Below are 18,068 nucleotides of genomic sequence, written 5' to 3'. Positions count from 1 at the left end.
AGGAAGTATTAGAAAGCTCAATGAAAACATTTTTAAACAATGAAAGGTCTGTGCCAGCTCATGAAACCTTAAGGTTTTAGAAGTGGGAGGATTTCAGGAATGATTTAGAGTTCCAATTCCATTTCTCAGTGATTCTCTCATTTCTGTCTTCCTGTGTCACCTTTGGCTGTAGGATATTTTCCATCATGGTGGAAAAATGGTAATAGCAATTCCAGGTGTCATCCATCCACACTACACTGCCCAAGAAAAGAGAGAGAAAACATGTTCCCTCCACCTTGGGGAGAATGGGTTTAGGCCAGTAGGATCCACAGTAGAAGTTAGTGGCAGAGACATGATGAAAATCGTGAATCTTGATTCCAGCACTGTCTAAAATATGACTTTCTTTATAAAATTACATTTTTTCCCTAAGATTTTATTCTAAATTGTGCTATTTCTAGAACCACTCATGAGTCAGAAAAAAGCCTAAGCTTTACTGTTAAAAATATTTTTATACAAGTTGTTGCATATTAATTTTATACCTGAAATGTTCTAGAAATATTCCAGATTCCTAATGCAAGTAAATCTCAAAGAGATTCCCTCACACCTTCCAAAATAAAATAGAACGTTGGTCAAGCAAGCAAACAAACCTACTACTATATTCTTGGGTATATAAAATATTATAAAATAAGATACTTTGAAATATATGAAAAAAGGTATTGTATGTTACAATGAAATAGGTTTTCTCTCAGTTACAATGCTTCTTAATAAAAACATGACTAAAAGTAATAGGTACAATTGCCAGTTGATTGCAACATTCTACAAAAGACTAGATAAAATCTTAGTAATAAGAATAAACTCTGAAAAAATAAGCTAATATAAATATGATCCAGAAAAAGTAATCATTTTATTGGAATCTCTGCTCACAGTAGTTTACGCATTTCAAAGAAAAATTTAATTTTCATATAATCCTTCCTTTTTTAAAAAGATATTTTAGAACATATTTTATAACCACCCTATCATCATGTTGGGTGTGCACTGCAGTATAGTAAATCATTTGAAGGTGAAGTAATTGTGGTCTTCAGGCCAAAGAGAGACTAGATTTCTTTTGAACTTTATAAGGAGTCCTTTTCAGGATTCTAACATTACAAGCCATGCACTGCTCATTGGTGCATTTATACAATTATTTATAGTTTATAAAATGTACATGGCCTCTTCTAACTCTTCTTAAACTGTCCCTGTGGCTCACATGGTCCATACAGTAAGATCCATGCTAATTAGTAGCTTAACCTACTTCAGCACCTACATCTCACCTCATGCCCTCTCTGTGTACCTGCTTACTTGTTGCAGGAGTTTTTTTTCCCACTATTTTCTGCAACATCACTTTTGTAAAACACCCCTCTGTATTTTTACCACTTGTTCTTCTGGTATTCACTGCCCTCTCCTCTTTTCTCTGATTAGAAACAACTTTCCTTTAAGAATTAGTCCAAATATAACTTCCAATGTAAAACATCCCTAAACCTCAGCCTATTAGTTAAAATTTCCTCTATAATATCATCGAACTAGAGGGCTGTATATGCCTATCAACTTGAGATGGCATGAACAATAGAACATCTTCAATGGTAACTGAATTAATAAATCCATTGAATTTATGAATTTATTAAGAAAATTATAAACAAACAATTAAATGTCAGCCTTTTGCTCCTATATGATTTTTGCTAAGTTAAAAAAATCCTCCGTGAAGATGGACAATAGTTGGATAATATTTATGATTAAGAAGGCAGTATTAATTGCTTATTGTTCTAGTATCAGAGTCTCTTTTATCATAAGTGCCTATTTTTCTATAACCTTAATACTGATTTTTTAAAAGATCTTCTGAACCTTGGTCCCTGGTAAAAAGTGAAAGACATGTAGAATTCAAATATCTCTTATTAATAGAAATTTATGACATATTCTGTGAACTACCTACCTAATATACGTTTCCCCAGATTTTGTTTTATGTGAAAAAGTGTCCAGGTAAAGGTAACAAATGCCTCATCCTCTCTTGCTGTTGAGGGCGGCCATATTTCTGGCCCCAAAGGCAAGACAATGAAGGTTTCTGGGTAAATTTTTGCTTTCCTGTTATAGATGCCATGCACTTTTTGCTTCTTTTTCTTATTGGAATGTGGTCATGAGTTAGACATGAAGGAGTCACATTGAAATCTTAATGATCAAAGCTGCATGCAAGGGATGGATGGGCAGAAGATTCCGACCCTGATGACAACTTTGAGTAGCTACACCAGTCCTGACCTGTCCAGTGTCAGATTCTTTTTCCCTTTGAAAAATTTTAAACAGCTTTATTGAGGCATAATTCATATATCATACAATTTAAATTCACCCATTTAAAGTATATAATTTAATGGTTTTTAGTATATTCACAGATATGTGCAACTATTACCACCATTATCAGTCAATTTCAGAACACTTTCATGACCTCAAAAGAAACCCTGTACCCTTTAGCTATTACTCTCCATATCCCCCAGCCTAAAGCAACTGCTACAGATTTGCTAATCCGAACTTTCATATGAGTGGAATCATATGGTATGTGGTTTTTTGTGACTGACTTCTTTCACTTAGTAAAATGTTTTCAAGGTTGATCCATGTTGTTTCATGTATCAGGACTTCATTCCTTTTCTATGGCTGATTAATATCCCATTGTGTGGGTATACTACATTTTGTTTATGCATTGTCAGTTGATAAGCATTTGGATTATCTCTATTTTTTGGCTTTTATGAATAATGCTGCTATAACCATTGGTGTACAAGTTTTTTGTTTGGATAGATGTTTTCATTTCTCTTGGGTGTATACCTAGGAGTGTAGTTGTTGAGTCATATGGTAATTCTCTGTTTAATTTATTCAGGAACTGTCAGGTTATGTCCTGGAACTAGCTAAACTCCCAAGAAGAAAGTTTCATGAATTTATAATATTTTGAGATAATGGCTTGCTCTATGTTCCCTTTAATTTATGCTTAAGAAATTCTACCAAATCTCTGCTCACCGTAATGTATACAATAAGATGTTACAGTTTTGCAGCATTAATTACCATGAATGATATGAATAATTCCCGTCATGCTACTTTGTTATATCATATTCAAAAAAGATCCATTATGTAACAACTTAAAAATTTAGAAAGAAAAAAGTCAAACATTATAAGTTACAACTCTAAAAGATTTACCCCTGTTTTCCTTAAGCAGCAAATTTTTCTGTATGAATATACGTTAATTAAAAACTTGATTATTAAACACTTTTTCAGAAAAATGTTAGCTAAATAAGAAAAATTGCATACACTTTTATTTACATCTTATTGGCTGGTAAAATGAGCTACTGAAAGTGGGGTAGGAAGTAAGAAAAGAAAAGCACAGTTTTCTCTGAGTAATCTTTGTCCAGTTGAGTCACATTTGGCTTAGGTCCCCTGGAGGAACTGTTTTAGAAATGTATTCTATGTCTATAATTTTGCAGCTAGTCCTAAAAGTATAGAATATGTTCCATATTACATATTATCATAGTGTGCCAAACTAATGAATTAAAAATAGTTAATGTTGGAACTAAAAACAAAGAAAAAGATCTTAGCCAAGTTGGAAGAAGTGAATTCAGACATGCCCAAGCCGTAAGGAACAGAAACATCTATCATGTACTTCTGTCACTTTGTGTGTGGGATGCGTGGTAGGATGGATATAGGTCATAATTTATAACAGATGCTAACGTAGAACATATTTATTTAATTTTTATAAAAATCTTACATTTAAAGGAAATAATATTTTGTTGGTTATAATATGTTAACAATTTAAATATATTTTCTAATGTTTTTGTAATGGAGAATATTTTAAAAAGTGATTAATTCATAAAGAAAAGAAATTTTAACAAATACATATACGGTCGATCAGCAGCCAGGGTTCTGCTTTGGGGAGCCCCACCCTCACTCACAGCCCAGACTGAGACGCACTAACGTACCTGGCCTTCAGGAGCTCCTGATCCTGCATCTTCCCCCATGGACTAGTGGATAACGCTGTTTACTGTCTGACAGGCAAATATATTCCCTATGAAACTTCAGAAATTGGTAATGGAAGAAAGTGAAATAAATATTGGCAAATGTGAGAGAGAATGAGTTTGATAGAATCTGATCACTAAGCCAGAAAATACTAAGCCAGAAATATGTGTCATCTTTTATAGTTTTTTCTAACTACCCATATCCAAATGACACTAACTGATTTTATTTAGTTGCATCTTGAGTTTACCACCCAAACCAAGGCATTCATTATCACCTATGTTACTAAATATCTTTTTAATAATTTTATGAATAACATATATTTTAGAAGGAAGAGAGATTATACAAAGTAAAATAAGGGTCTTTTTTTTTGCAATATTTCCCCAAGTCCCCAGCTTACCTCCAGAGACAAACATTCATATAATTTTCTTTTGTATCCTTCAAAAATATTCCATAAATTAATTTCTACACATGAAAGCACACTGACACACATTTATATAGCTAAAAAAAGTTGTAACATATTCTCTACAACGTTCTGCAATTTACGTATTCCACTTAACAATATATCTTAGAGATAATTCCATGATAATTCCTATTAAAACCAATATTTGGTTTAACAGTAGCACAGCATTCTCTTGTATGAATGTATGATAACGTATTTGACACATTATACAATATATATTTCTTTTTATACTTTACATATATATTATACAATGAATGTCCTTTATTAATGGATATTTGATATATTTCGCTTATTATAAGTAAACATGTATATTCATATTAATACAATTTTGGACACTTGAAGAGTAAAACAAATTGTTGGAAGTGGTTATATATATTTTATTTTTGATTGACATTGGCCAAATTTCCTCCAAAGACTGTCAATTGACTCTCCCACCAATAGCATATGAGGTTGCCTGTCTCTCTTTCTCTCTGTTAATAGAGTATGTGACAATTTTTTAAAATCCTACCAATGTGACTGGTGAAAAATAACAATTTATAGCTTAACTTTCCATTCCTCTTATTACAAGTGAAGTTATGTGTCTTTTCACAGGTTTAAAAATGATTTGTTTTTCCTCTTATGTATACTACTCATGTCACTTCGCCCATTTTCAATTGGGCTGTTGTACTTTCTTCCTGATTTTTAGAAGCTTTTCAATATTAATGAAATTGACTTTTTTCTGTCATATATGCTTATTTGGCTTTTGGCTTTGTTTTGGTGTTTTTCTGATCCTTTTATAATTGTGCTGAAGTCATATTTGTACTTTCTGATCTCCTAGGACTGTGTCACTACCCTTCACATTTGTCCCTACCTGCATCCAGAACAATGTCTGGCCATAAGAGACACCATATAAATACTTGTTGAAAAAATTGTTGAATTAAACTGTAAAGATGTTTATTTATTTATTTTTTAAATTGTTTTGGTAAGGAAGGTTGGCATGAGCTAACATCCGTTGCTAACCTTCCTCTTTTTACTTGAGGAAGATTGTTGCTGAGCTAACATCTGTGCCAATCTTCCTCTATTTTGTATGTGGGACACTGCCACAGCATGGTTTGACGAGCAGTGTGTAGGTCCTGGGATCCAAACCTGCGAACCCAGGCCACTGAAGCCGAGCACATAAACTTAACCACTACACCACAGGGCCAGGCCCAAGATGTGTATTTTTTTAATCCAAATCTAATTTACTTCTACTCAGTTTCTGTTAGAGTGTAAACTTTTTAAAAGGGATTATTTCCTCAAAGTCTTATTTCCCATTTTCCCAATACAGTTTAGATTGAAATTAGAATAAAATCACGAAGGAGTTTGTACAAAGATGGCATTTTTAAGTGCTGAAAATTAAATTACGTTTTTAATAATAATGTTATCTATATTTTAAAAACATAAGTTATTTGAATTACTTAAGATTCAACCAAAAAATAACCAAAATTACTTTAGTATCTCACTAGAGAACTAACTTACAATTTATGATGACAATTCATGAGTTAAACATGGCTGAACGCTGAATTAAAACAGGTCCATTGCTATTAAATCATTAGCATGTGATGAATACACCATTTAATATTACATTCCCAAATAATTTAGGATTTGAAAAGGCATTTATGTGTTACTTCAACATCAAACCAAATTTTGCTACTAAAAAAACCCCAAACAATAATGTCATTATTCATATACTGAATTAATGATACCAACAGTGAATCCCACATATGAAATGGGTTCAATTATTTGTTCAATAATTGAACATTTTCTGCATCAATTCCTTTTCATTTTTATTTTGTGACTCTAAGGGAGTTCAAGATGAGGAAACTTTATGTTGATTAACAGTGTTTCAAAACAACTTTAAGCTTTAAATTTATGTTACATTTAACAAATTGTCATGTAATTCAGATATTATATTTATATTTAATCCTAGAAGTCATATCTTCAAAATTGATTGAGAGGGATGCTGGTTTTGTCTGAGGATGTAGAAAGCATTGCTCCTACTCCAACAAAGACAGATTTGATAATCAAACAAATGATACATTTTCTTGAACCCATCAAGATCTGAGTTCACAGGACAATCAAATAGTCTCAAGTCTAAGGAAACATAGCTGCCTCTGAAGAGAGACAAGATGTGAGCACGGGTTCACCTGCAGGAAACATGGTAGCAAGGGGAATGGGGCACCAAACAAACTGGTAAGAAAAACTCAGCTAAATGTTTGAACAAATTTCTAAATGCTGTGTTGGCTAGTATGCACTGTAGAATCTTTGGAGCTACAGACACAGGGGAAGATTGCACTTAATCTCAGGTTTTTGTCCACACCCTTCTCTAGGTGCTCATGAGAAAGATTTGGGTCAGGTTGGGACAGCAGAGATTGCCTCCTACTTGATCAGGCCTCAGAGAGGAAAGCAGCAACCACTGCAGGAAAAGCACTGGATCATTCCTGTCAATCCTCACTGTTGATCAAGAGCCATAAATCGCTGAGGGAGGGGCAGAAAACCCTGCCGCTTTCAGGGGACATGTAGAAATGTATTGCAGCTTAAGGAGAAAAAAAGAAAACAACCCAAATCTTTGATAACAGGGCAAAGTCAGAACATTAGAGGTCCTCTACCACAGGCGTGGTGGCAGGGTCACTGTGAAAGCCCCAAGATCCAGGAACACAGTTTGCCTAAGACTGATGCTAAAGCAGGACAAAAAGAACCCTCTCCACTCCCCATCACCAGGCTACCGAGTGACGAGTGAGAAGCAGAATCAGCTACTGCTGAAAGAGGGGCAAGAACCTGGAGAGGAACCTTCTCTGATGGGTAAATCTACAGAGAAGTCTAGATCTAAAAGTAACAGAATCATTAAGAAAAAATCTTTGCAACTCAGCCCCCATCGTAAGCATACAAGGAAAAGCCAGGGGAATTCAAAGCCAGTGGTGCCCTGAAAATCACTGTAAGAAGAAAACCTGAATCCAGCTCAACTCCTGACTAGATTAACTCGACCTGCCACACGAAGGACCTAGCATAAAAAGAGACGTGTTTATTTGCACACGTAAACAATATGTATCTCAATCTGTATTGTTTTAGACACAATGTCTAACATTCAACAAAAATTTACAAAGCAGTGACGTAAGAATTAAAATACATCGGAATCAATAAATAGAACCAGGTACATATAGGACCTAGATATTGGAGCTATCAAACAGGAAATTTAAAATAATTATGATTAATGTATTAAAAACTCTTGTTAAACAGGTGGATAAGATGCATTTACTATAGCAGAAGGATGAAAATTATAAGAACGGATTCTAAATTTCATTGGGATGATAAAAGTTGTAAGAAAGAATCACATAGAAATGGTGGATATAAGAAACATAGTAACTCAGATGAGAAAAACACCTTTCATAGATTTATTATTGGACTTGAAAGAGCCAAAGAAAGCAGAATCAGTAAGCCATGAAAATAGATTAATAGAAATTAACCAGGCTAAATCACAAAGAGTAAATGAATGAAAAAAATATGACCAACACATGCAAGACCTTGGGGAAAATATAAGTCAGTCTAATATAGATGTAATAGGAATCACAAAATAAGAATAGAGAGAAAACATAGAAAGGAAACATTGTAAGTTAATGACTGAGAATTTTCCAAATAGGTTGAAAAAATAAAACCACAGATCAAAGAAATTCATAGAAAACCAAAGAGAATAAATACTAAAATAAATAAATAAAACACCAGACAAAGCATATTTAAAGTATTGAAAACCAAAGATAAAGAGAAAATCTTAAAGTGAGCCAGAGGAAAAGAATATATTAGACACAGAAAAAATATACACACATGTATATACACATATATGAATTACAGCAGACTTCTCAAGAATTCACATCAGAAATTATTGCTGCCAGAAGATCACAAAGTGACTTTAAAATGCCAAAAGGAAAAAAATGTCAACCTAGAATACTCTACCTAGCATAAAGAGCTTTCAAAAATGAAAGCGAAATAAAGACTTTTTCAGACAGAGAAAAAAGAAGATAGTTCATAATAACAAACCCCCAAGACAAAATGTTAAAAGAAGTTCTACAGGAAAAATGTATATGATAAAAACTTGGATCTACACAATGGATGAGGAGCACTGGAAACAGTATACCAAATGAAAGTATGTATAAAATTAATTTTCTTTCTCATTTTTAATTGCTCTAATGGCTGATTAATGCAAGCTGTATTATAATCAGCTCCTGGTGGAACTCTGTCTTAAACCTGAAATGCAGATCTTCTGTGTGGTGAGTTGTTATCCAAAGCTGAATGTTGAAAATTAAATGTTTATTCTTTGCTTTAATAGAGGCTAATGTCTGAATAATCAACAAGCGAACTGAATGACAATTATCCCCTGTCACTCATTATCAATATTTTATGAGTCCATTTATAATTATTAAAATAAAGTTATTATCTTCTTACTGCCTATGAAAAGAACTATAAGGAGGATGTTGGGGGAGGGGGAATGGAGATATAAGAAAATAATGGCTATTTCCTTGAAGCGCAAAATTCACCCTTCTTCAAACACAGATAGATTTAATTAAATTATAATGATGATCCAAAACAAAAGCCTAATATGGAATAAGATATACTTTTGATAACACGGAAGCCAACATTGACCAACTAAAGGACTTGATACTCATAGTTCATAATGCAGAAATAGATACTGCTTTTCTAATGGTGTCCGTCATTGCAATTCAGGTACAGATCTGTTACTAAAAAAGAGTTTAATAAGCAAGGTGAAAGCTATAATTCAGTACTCTCCTCAGTATTCTGCTAACAAAGAGCTGGCAGAAAGAAGGTTGAAAGCCAATAAATCTATGTCAGCAAAATGTTCGTGGGGATTCATGACAAATATAATTCTTTCCCTTCCAGTTTTACTAAAGAGCTCCACCTCTGCATCATTAAGAGGTCGGTGCATGGTTCTGACATCCAAGGTTATTGTAACCCTTGGAAAGAATGTTCTTAGTGATGAAAATTTCTAACTTGTCAAACATTGAGTTGTTTTATTTCTCAAGCAAGTTGTACTGGCAAATACATCTATGTGAGGCAATATTTATATATTCTTCTTGATCATTGCAGACAGGGAGTTTTTAACTAAGAAACAAAATATAAAACATATCACAAAATACTACACTTTGCAAAAACATGGAACTTTCAAACAGAGCCTATCCAAGGGATCATATGAGATCCCTCGAGAAAACAGAGTACTGTTAAATAGAGAGAAAAATTGCAAGTGCTATAGGCTTTATAAAATCAAGAATATGTTATAAAAAGTGCTAGTCTATACAGAAAATGGCTCAAGCTTCTTACGGAAAATGATTCAGGTTTAAACCACAATTGGCAGAAATGACTGTCTGGTCTCATAACTCTACCAAGTATAGCATTCACTTTTCTGGGTGGTTGGTTTTGCATAGTTAAAATTAGTTAGATGCTTAAATATTATGTTATTAAAATTCCCATGTGAAAAACAAGCCCTATGTAGGGTCTTAATACACAATAACTCTCTTTACAATAATTGACAAGCAAATCAAAATGGAAGTATGAGAACTTTGTGAAATAACTTCACTCTTCCAACCTTAATGTCACATGTATCATTTAACTTACTGAGTCTGAAATTTCCAGATGTCATTTTAACTTTTAGGTGTGCACCAAATTGTGAAACTTCAGGGACACCAATTTACTTAGCGAAATACAGATGGATATGCTATTTTATAGTAGTTTGTTTTGGAAGGCTGTGTGAACAATCAAACTCAGCATCTTCTCCTGCGTGTACTTTGATATAAGCTTTAATAGGCCTGAGATCATCAGGAGACGAACAGAGTAAATTGGGAAGTTGAAGAAATTGAATGTATGCTCCTCTATGCACAATAAAGGAAAATAATGAGTACTGAAGTATCATTAGGATGAGAAGCTTCTTCATCAAAAAAAGGCTAACAGACATGTTGGGGGAAAATTCACGTTGAAAATAAAATAGCAAATATAACATTCAGTAGAAAAACATTAGCTAATTACATACTTTCATGTCTTCTTACTAGAGAGGTAAATCCTAATTTTAAAGAAATGGAAAAGTCTAGTGAATGCCAAAAGGATTTTTTCCATGCATTTTAGCTCTTTGGCATAGAATCTATATGTATTTATCCAGATGTTACGGGTTGAAATTATGGGTTTAATGGTAACTGGAAGCGCATTTGAAGTATAGAATAGTAATAAAATGAAAGTGGATGAGTATGTTTGAAAAAAAAAGAACTCTATTTCATTCTTAAAGGACTTTAGGATCATACTACGTTACAAATGTTAAAACACATAGGAGAAAAAGGTACAAACACAAAATTGCTTTTCTTCTAAAATTCACACTTGAAATATAATTACAGTAGAGTTAAATTTTCTGAAAACTGCTTTGATGCAAACTAGTTTATAGTCTCTAAAAGATACATTTTAATAATGTATCTTTAATAATAAAAAATCAGTTTCTGACTGTACTCTGGTGAGTATTCTCTCCATGTGAGGGGAGAGTGGAGGGAAGCTGTACAACATGGTGGGTGAGAGCATGCGCTCTGGATCATGCAGACCTGGGTGAAAACCCAGTTATACCATGTGTGAACTATGCAACCTTGGCGAGGTAACTAACCTCTAAGAGCCTGAATTTCCTCATCTGTAAAAGATAAGAGTATCTACCTCAAAGAATTCCTGTGAGGATTAAAGTCAGTTAATGAAGTGACTGTGATTATTAATATTACCAAGAAGTTCTGCACAGAGTTTACTCAGTTGACTTTGATTACACTGACCATCAATACTGACCACTTCTGATGCCAAGTAGGTATCAGCTGTAGGGACCTGAAATAGGGCTCCCCAAGATATGTCTTTTTGGCATCAGGATTATTTGAGGCTGATTGCTTTTGATAAATTGGGGCAGGGAAGGAGGCTCTGAGGAATGGAACTTGCCTTTTGTTAGGATACATTTACATTTGTAAGGTAAATCTCTATCTGTAAAAGGTGCCTCCCTCTCTCTACCAGGAAGAAGAAAGGAGATGACCTTCTCTCTAGAAACTCTTAATCAATGCCAAAGGCAAGGACTTAAATCTGCATTTTATTGTGCTTGTCTGGTAACCTCCTGTAACTAATTTCCCTCCCCCTCCCAACGTTGGCATTTCCTTAAGGATTAAGCATCTTTCCTTAGGCTAGGAACTGATTGCTGGGCTCACCTGTGACTGCCCAGCTCCAGACAATAGACTTGCCTCCTGCTACACCCGCCCAGATAGCAGACCACTACCTGCTGTGTCCATCAAGCACTGTGCCGACAGGACAATCTTGTGACTATTGTGGGAGGGACATTTCAATCATATGTGAAATATCCTGTTTGGGGGTATATAACCACTCTGTGCACCCCACTTCTTCGGTGCCCTTTCTTCCTTCGGGAAGAAAGGCCCCGGGCCATGGTTCCTCATAAAGCTTTGTTTAATTTTCTCTTGCTATTCTGTCTCATGTGAATTTAATTCATTCTCTGGCCAGACAAACCCACATTGGATAGAGGAAAAGTCTTCCTCCCCCACACAGCATAGTTATAGTCTTCTTGTCTCATGAATGATACTATCTCTGATGGTATTTCAGGGCTCTGTTGACACTGACGATAGACCTATTGTCACATAGGAGCTGTCCTATGCAATTCTTTTTTCCAGAGTGCTCAAGATCATATTCCCTCACACCTCCTGACTCCCAAAGTCTCTTAATCCCTTAGTCTTTAGGAGTGTAGTGAGTATGGAAAGAAACTAACATGAGGATATTGAGAAGGTAGGTAGGGGCTAAGTTCTTGTAGATCCTCACAGATCATGTGAAGGAATTTTAATTTTATTCAAAGTGCAATGATAAGTGCATGAGAAGATCACCCTGGTTGCTGGGGGGAGCAGAGGAAACAGGACTAATGTTTATTTAACACAAATATTACAATGATACTTGTCTCTGTATATTTGGGTTGAAAACTAAAAGAAAAGGGGGAAATTTCCATCCTCCCAAAAATTCTATAGGAATTAAAATAAAACTTTTGTAAAGAAAATTAAAGTACAGATTACCTAATTCATTTCTCAAGAATTAAATTTTAGTCAGAATATATATTTGAGAAATGAGTCAATTGAATGAGCTAATAAAAATTTAATATTATTCAAATAACTTCCAAGTGATTCATGCTTCAGAACCTAATTTTATTTCTCTTACTTATTTCTCTCGTTGCTCTATTCATTATCAATATGAGGGGAAAAAAGTCATTTAAAATTATACGAGGATCACATTAATCCTTGATATTCTTTTAACGATTACATCATTCTGAAACCTGTTGTTCAGACTAAATGCACCAGTTCTCATGGAGTAATCATGAGAATAAAGCCATGATTTTGATCTCCATAGATGAAGAAATTTTTCTAAAGCAAAACTCACGGTCTCATGCTCACTATTGACTCATCTAAGCACATTTTAAAAGTTTGTTTTGATTGACAGTTGCGTTCCAGAACTTGATTATAATTCCTAGAAATCAAGAACTGGAGGGGCCTTTACAGAGGATCTGCTCCTTCACTGAAGAAGCAGAAACACGGAAGGGGAAGTGCACCTTAAGGAAAGTAAAAATAACCAGATTGAAAGTCAAATGACATAGCTTTCAGGCCCAGCGATATCATTGTCTAATTTTGAAGAATAGCTTGTTAAAACTATTTGGCTGAAAAAATAAAAGACATAGTAATACTACTAATATGGAGAAAAATAAAAGTTTATTCCCTTGAGGTTATTAAAGAATAAATGAATACATGGACGTAAGTCTAACTTTTGTTGAGAGGAAGTTCAATAGTATCTTTAGCATTTCTAAAGAATCTTATCTTCCAGTTCTCATGAATATCTCTAGAGGGATTTACTTAATTTGCATAACGTGATTAACAAGTTAAATGAGAGGAAAATGCCAAGAAGAAAGTCTCTGGTGGCCAAGGAAGCAATTCCTTAGTACTCAGCAACAATGAACAAAACCCCCAATTCTATCCAGTGCAAAAGATTAGGAGGAAAAGCTCTATCTGTCTGTCTGGTAATGTCTTGTGAGGGTAGCAATTTAGGGAACAGCACAAGCAGAAACGTGAGGGAAAACAATGAGAAAGAGAGAAATAGAGAATATAAGAGAAAACAGCAATGCCACCACACAACAATCAAGAGACTTAGTCCAGTGCCCTACTCTACACACAACTGAATCCCTAGCTATATACATGCAGCACAGCACGATGATTTAAGAAAATAGTAAAACACAGTATGCATTTGGGGAATAGTTCCACCAGGAAAGGTTTAAATAAAAAAAAAAAAGACAAATAGAGGGAACTCAAAGCTATAGAGAACATTAACTGTCTCAACGTCACTTATTCTGCAGGGTTGCTGTGTTGAGGTTTTAACTCTCCCTTTCAGTGACATAACATGAATTGTTGTGTTTATTGTAATTCAATTTTTATTCATTTAAGACTAGATTATTTCTTTACAGGTGTATTATTTAAATTCCCAAGAAAAGTAATATAATTACTCGTATTTGGTAAGTCTTCAATAATTACTTGCTCATTTTGTCTTCATTGATTCATATTGATGAAATTATATTTACTCCTACTTATTTATACTAAATCTTGAACTCATTTGTTCACATTCAATTTAAATCAAATATTGATTTTTTTGTTAAATGGAAATTATAAAAACATATTGTTAAACATACAACACATTGCTGACAACTATTGAACTCTTAAAAATGACCAGATTTATATCATTGTTGTAACGTTATGCATGAACACATTTTACTTCTAAATATTATCATTAATTTAATTTATGAAATTCACTCGTATGTCCCCAACTTAAATAAATTGGTATTAAAATGTATTGCCAGTGTTAAATTTTGGAAGTATATTATAATATAACTCAAAAAGACTCCCTTTTTTGTTTTTCTTCTTTTCCATTCTTGCTGCCAGCTCCATATTTGTCCCTCATTCTTCTCAGATTATGCAGTGATCTAAGATTATGAAGTACCCTTCATGACTACATCTTCTACCAACTTCAACTATTCCTTAGTGTTTCTGAAAAATTAATTGTTCTAAAGCATTTTTTTCATGTGTCACTTGCCTATTAAGAAACTCCATTGGCTTTCCTATAAAGTCCACATTTCTCATCCTAGCTTTTAAAGTTTCCCGCCATCTGGCCACAACTTTAGTGGTTGGCTGTGTTTCAGCCACATTGAACCAAGAACTACTCCATAAAACCGCTCATGACCTGTGAATATTTGACTCCATTCTCTCCATCTGGAATGCCTCTGCTTTTCTATGTATTTCTGTGTGCTGAAATATTCAGCCTCAGTGATGAGCTAATTGCCTTCCTTACCACGACCCTGTATTTGTGTCACTCATGTTGCATTTATCACTCTATCATAGTTTTGTGAATATGTTTTATGTCTACCTCTATTTGGCAAACTACTATCTAGCAACGGTTATTTTGTTTTCTTTGCAATCCCCTGTCTGCTCAGCACTGTACCTTTCTCATAGCACACTCATTAAACATTAAACTGAAATCGTTGAACTGAAATGAGTGTGCCTTATTTTCCTCTTTCATGTTTTCCAAGCTGCCATGCTCAGAACTGAATTCTAAATGTTCTGAAGTTATGATTTGTATTCCTATGTTATTAAACCAAGATTGAAATTGTCCCTTTTTGCATTCATTCCCATTATGTTCTGCGGGATTGTCAAATGTTAAAATCTGATTCCAGTTAGAAGAAATAGATAATCTCTATAATTAGAGGTCTTGGAAAGGATAAAAACAAAACCAAACCACACTCTTATATCATTAGGAATATGAAATCTGCCTTCTGGAGTGCCAGCTAACCATGAACCAAATCACTGGGAGAATTTTTACCAATGAGCAAAATCTCTCATTCGATGGTTATATTTATTGACTGAAACAGTGATTTAAATAATAAATCAATTATTTACTTACTTCTTGGAGTTTATCTTTAATTACTTCTTGGAATTTGCTTTTATTTCCTAATACCCATTCTTCCTAAACGTCCTGCCTTCTGTGATTGAAAAAAAAATTAAAATGAATTAAGGTCTACTTTGCTCTGAAATGCTTTTAGGGATCATTGGGGTTTGAGATTTCCATGACACTCTTGAAGACAATTTTGGACATCCTGGCTTATTGCACCAGCAGATTGAGCAGCCCTGGCCTGTATCATCCAATGTTTCCAGTTTCCCCACAGGAGCACATATTGTCCATTTTATAAACATCTGGCCGGAAAGACATATGCAACCAGATCTAACAAAATTTTCAGCATCTTTAAGTCCAGATTTAATGATATGGTGAAAGGTGATGTCTGAAAAGTTTTTGGTTTGCTTCACATAATCCATTCAGTCTCTGCACGTGACCTTTTTACGTTTCCTACTAGCTGCTAAAACATTTGACATTTCTTATTTGTGAAGCTTAAATCATTCAAGCAATGAATTTTCCATCCAATGACAATTGTTTTTGTCTAAATACCATTTTATTAGAACCAGAATTTATCCTGCATGTTGCTGCTTTACCCAGGGAACATTTGCATAATGCTAAACATTTGTTGTCCATGTTTTTTGTTTCCACCCTTCAAATTCTTTTAGCCCTCTTCCCTCTTACTCACCAGTTGGCCTATCTGGAAAGACTTAGTTCTTTTCATCTGTTTGAATAAATCAATACCATATTTTTAACAGAACATTTCTCTTCTTCATGTATTCTTCTTTGTGTTGCCACTAACTTTTAGAAGACTTTCTGATACACATGTACACAGAATAATACTTAATATGGTTTTAAAAGGGAAATATAAAAATAGGCCTTATCACTAAATTATTCAAAGGCCAAAATGGCTTCTAACAAGTGTTCCATTATCAAGCCACACAATTAAGACAAACCTGTTCTCTATTACTTCACATGATTTGGCAGAGGGAGACTTTGAGCCATGAACTGAAGAAGAGAGAGGAAACAACCCTGAACAGATAGTTTACAGATGTGCCCACCAGATTTTTGCTAGTGTGCAGTAAAGTCTGCAGAAAATAACTTATAATTGTCCTTTGTATTTCATATGCTGATTTATATCAGCATGCTAGAGTTTCCATTGGTGTAATGAATTTTACATTAAATCTCAACTTCCCATTCTTGTTTACGATTGAAACCACCACACAGATTTATCAGTATTTATCTTGGACCATCTTACAGTTGACAGTAAACATTGGGTACACGGAATTTCATGGCAGCCTTGTATGACCTACATATTCTTGGAGAATCAGACTTGGTATGATGGCTGCCTCTCACTTTCTCCCCGAGGTAAGTTCTATATTTTTTCAAAAAGGAAAACAATGTATGCCAAAGTTATGACAGTTCACTAGTGTAATTTGTGAAATTTAAAACATAAAAGAATGTAGAAAATATTCACCATACATTATGTGAAAAAGACCCTTAACCTAAGCATATTTAATGTTAACAATATTTAAAAGTTACTTAAAAAAATATAGAGTGTATTATTTATAAAGCCTTTTATAGATTAAAAGACCTAATTAGACACAAATACATAGCAGATCTTTAATTTAATGTGAAACAAAATCCACCCACTCCAGCAAATATCCCCTCACAGCTCTGCAAGACCGCTGGCTTCATCTCCTGGTTTTAAGAACATTTTGCCATCAAAATCACTTCTCATAATTAGTATGCAACAAAAACAGATCTTTTTATTCAGAATATCCATGTTAAAGTTTATATTTATTATTTAGGGGAAGAGGTCAAAGAGAGGCATGTCTTATTCTTTATTAATCTTTGTCACATCAGTGAACTAAGAGCTTTTCATCTTTTTCCTTATTTTTAAAGACTGGCACCTGAGCTATAACAACTGTTGCCAATCTTCTTGGCTTTTTTTCTGCTTTTTCTCCCCAAATCCCCCCAGGATATAATTGCATATTTTAGTTATGGGTCCTTCTAGTTGTGGCATGTGGGACCCACCTCAACATGGCCTGATGAGTGGTGCTGTGTCCACACCCAGGATCCCAACCGGTGAAATCCTTGGGCGCTGAAGTGGAGTGCGGGAATTTAACTCAGCCATGGGGCTGCCCCGAGATTTTCATCTTTATAGCCCAGGGAACACACTGCTAAGAAAATGAGACACAACTATCTATTAATTGCTTTATTCAATAATCATTTATTAGAAGTCTTTGCACCTGGTACTAAATTAAGTGCTGGAAACACGGGGAAAAATGGCATGTACACACATGCGTGCGCATGTGCCCACCCCCCACCCAGCTTCTGTCCTGTGAGACTCTTAGTTTAGTCAGGAATATAGACATATGAACATATTATTATTATAAACATGGAAAGCCTTGTATAACACACTAAAGATTTTTGGATGGTATTTTAAAGAAATGCAGAGTCACAGAAAGATTTTAAGCTGGAGAGTTAAATGAAAGTTGGAAAGATGGCTTTATAGCCATCAGGAGGATGCACTGGAGTAGGAGAAAGAAGAGGTATCGCTTTCACCTTCTTATCTTTATTTCTCTTCTTTATT

Source organism: Equus quagga, unplaced genomic scaffold (assembly GCF_021613505.1).
Source record: "Equus quagga isolate Etosha38 unplaced genomic scaffold, UCLA_HA_Equagga_1.0 203_RagTag, whole genome shotgun sequence".
In the NCBI taxonomy this organism is placed as follows: domain Eukaryota; kingdom Metazoa; phylum Chordata; class Mammalia; order Perissodactyla; family Equidae; genus Equus; species Equus quagga.
Note: the sequence above shows the minus strand (reverse complement) of the source record.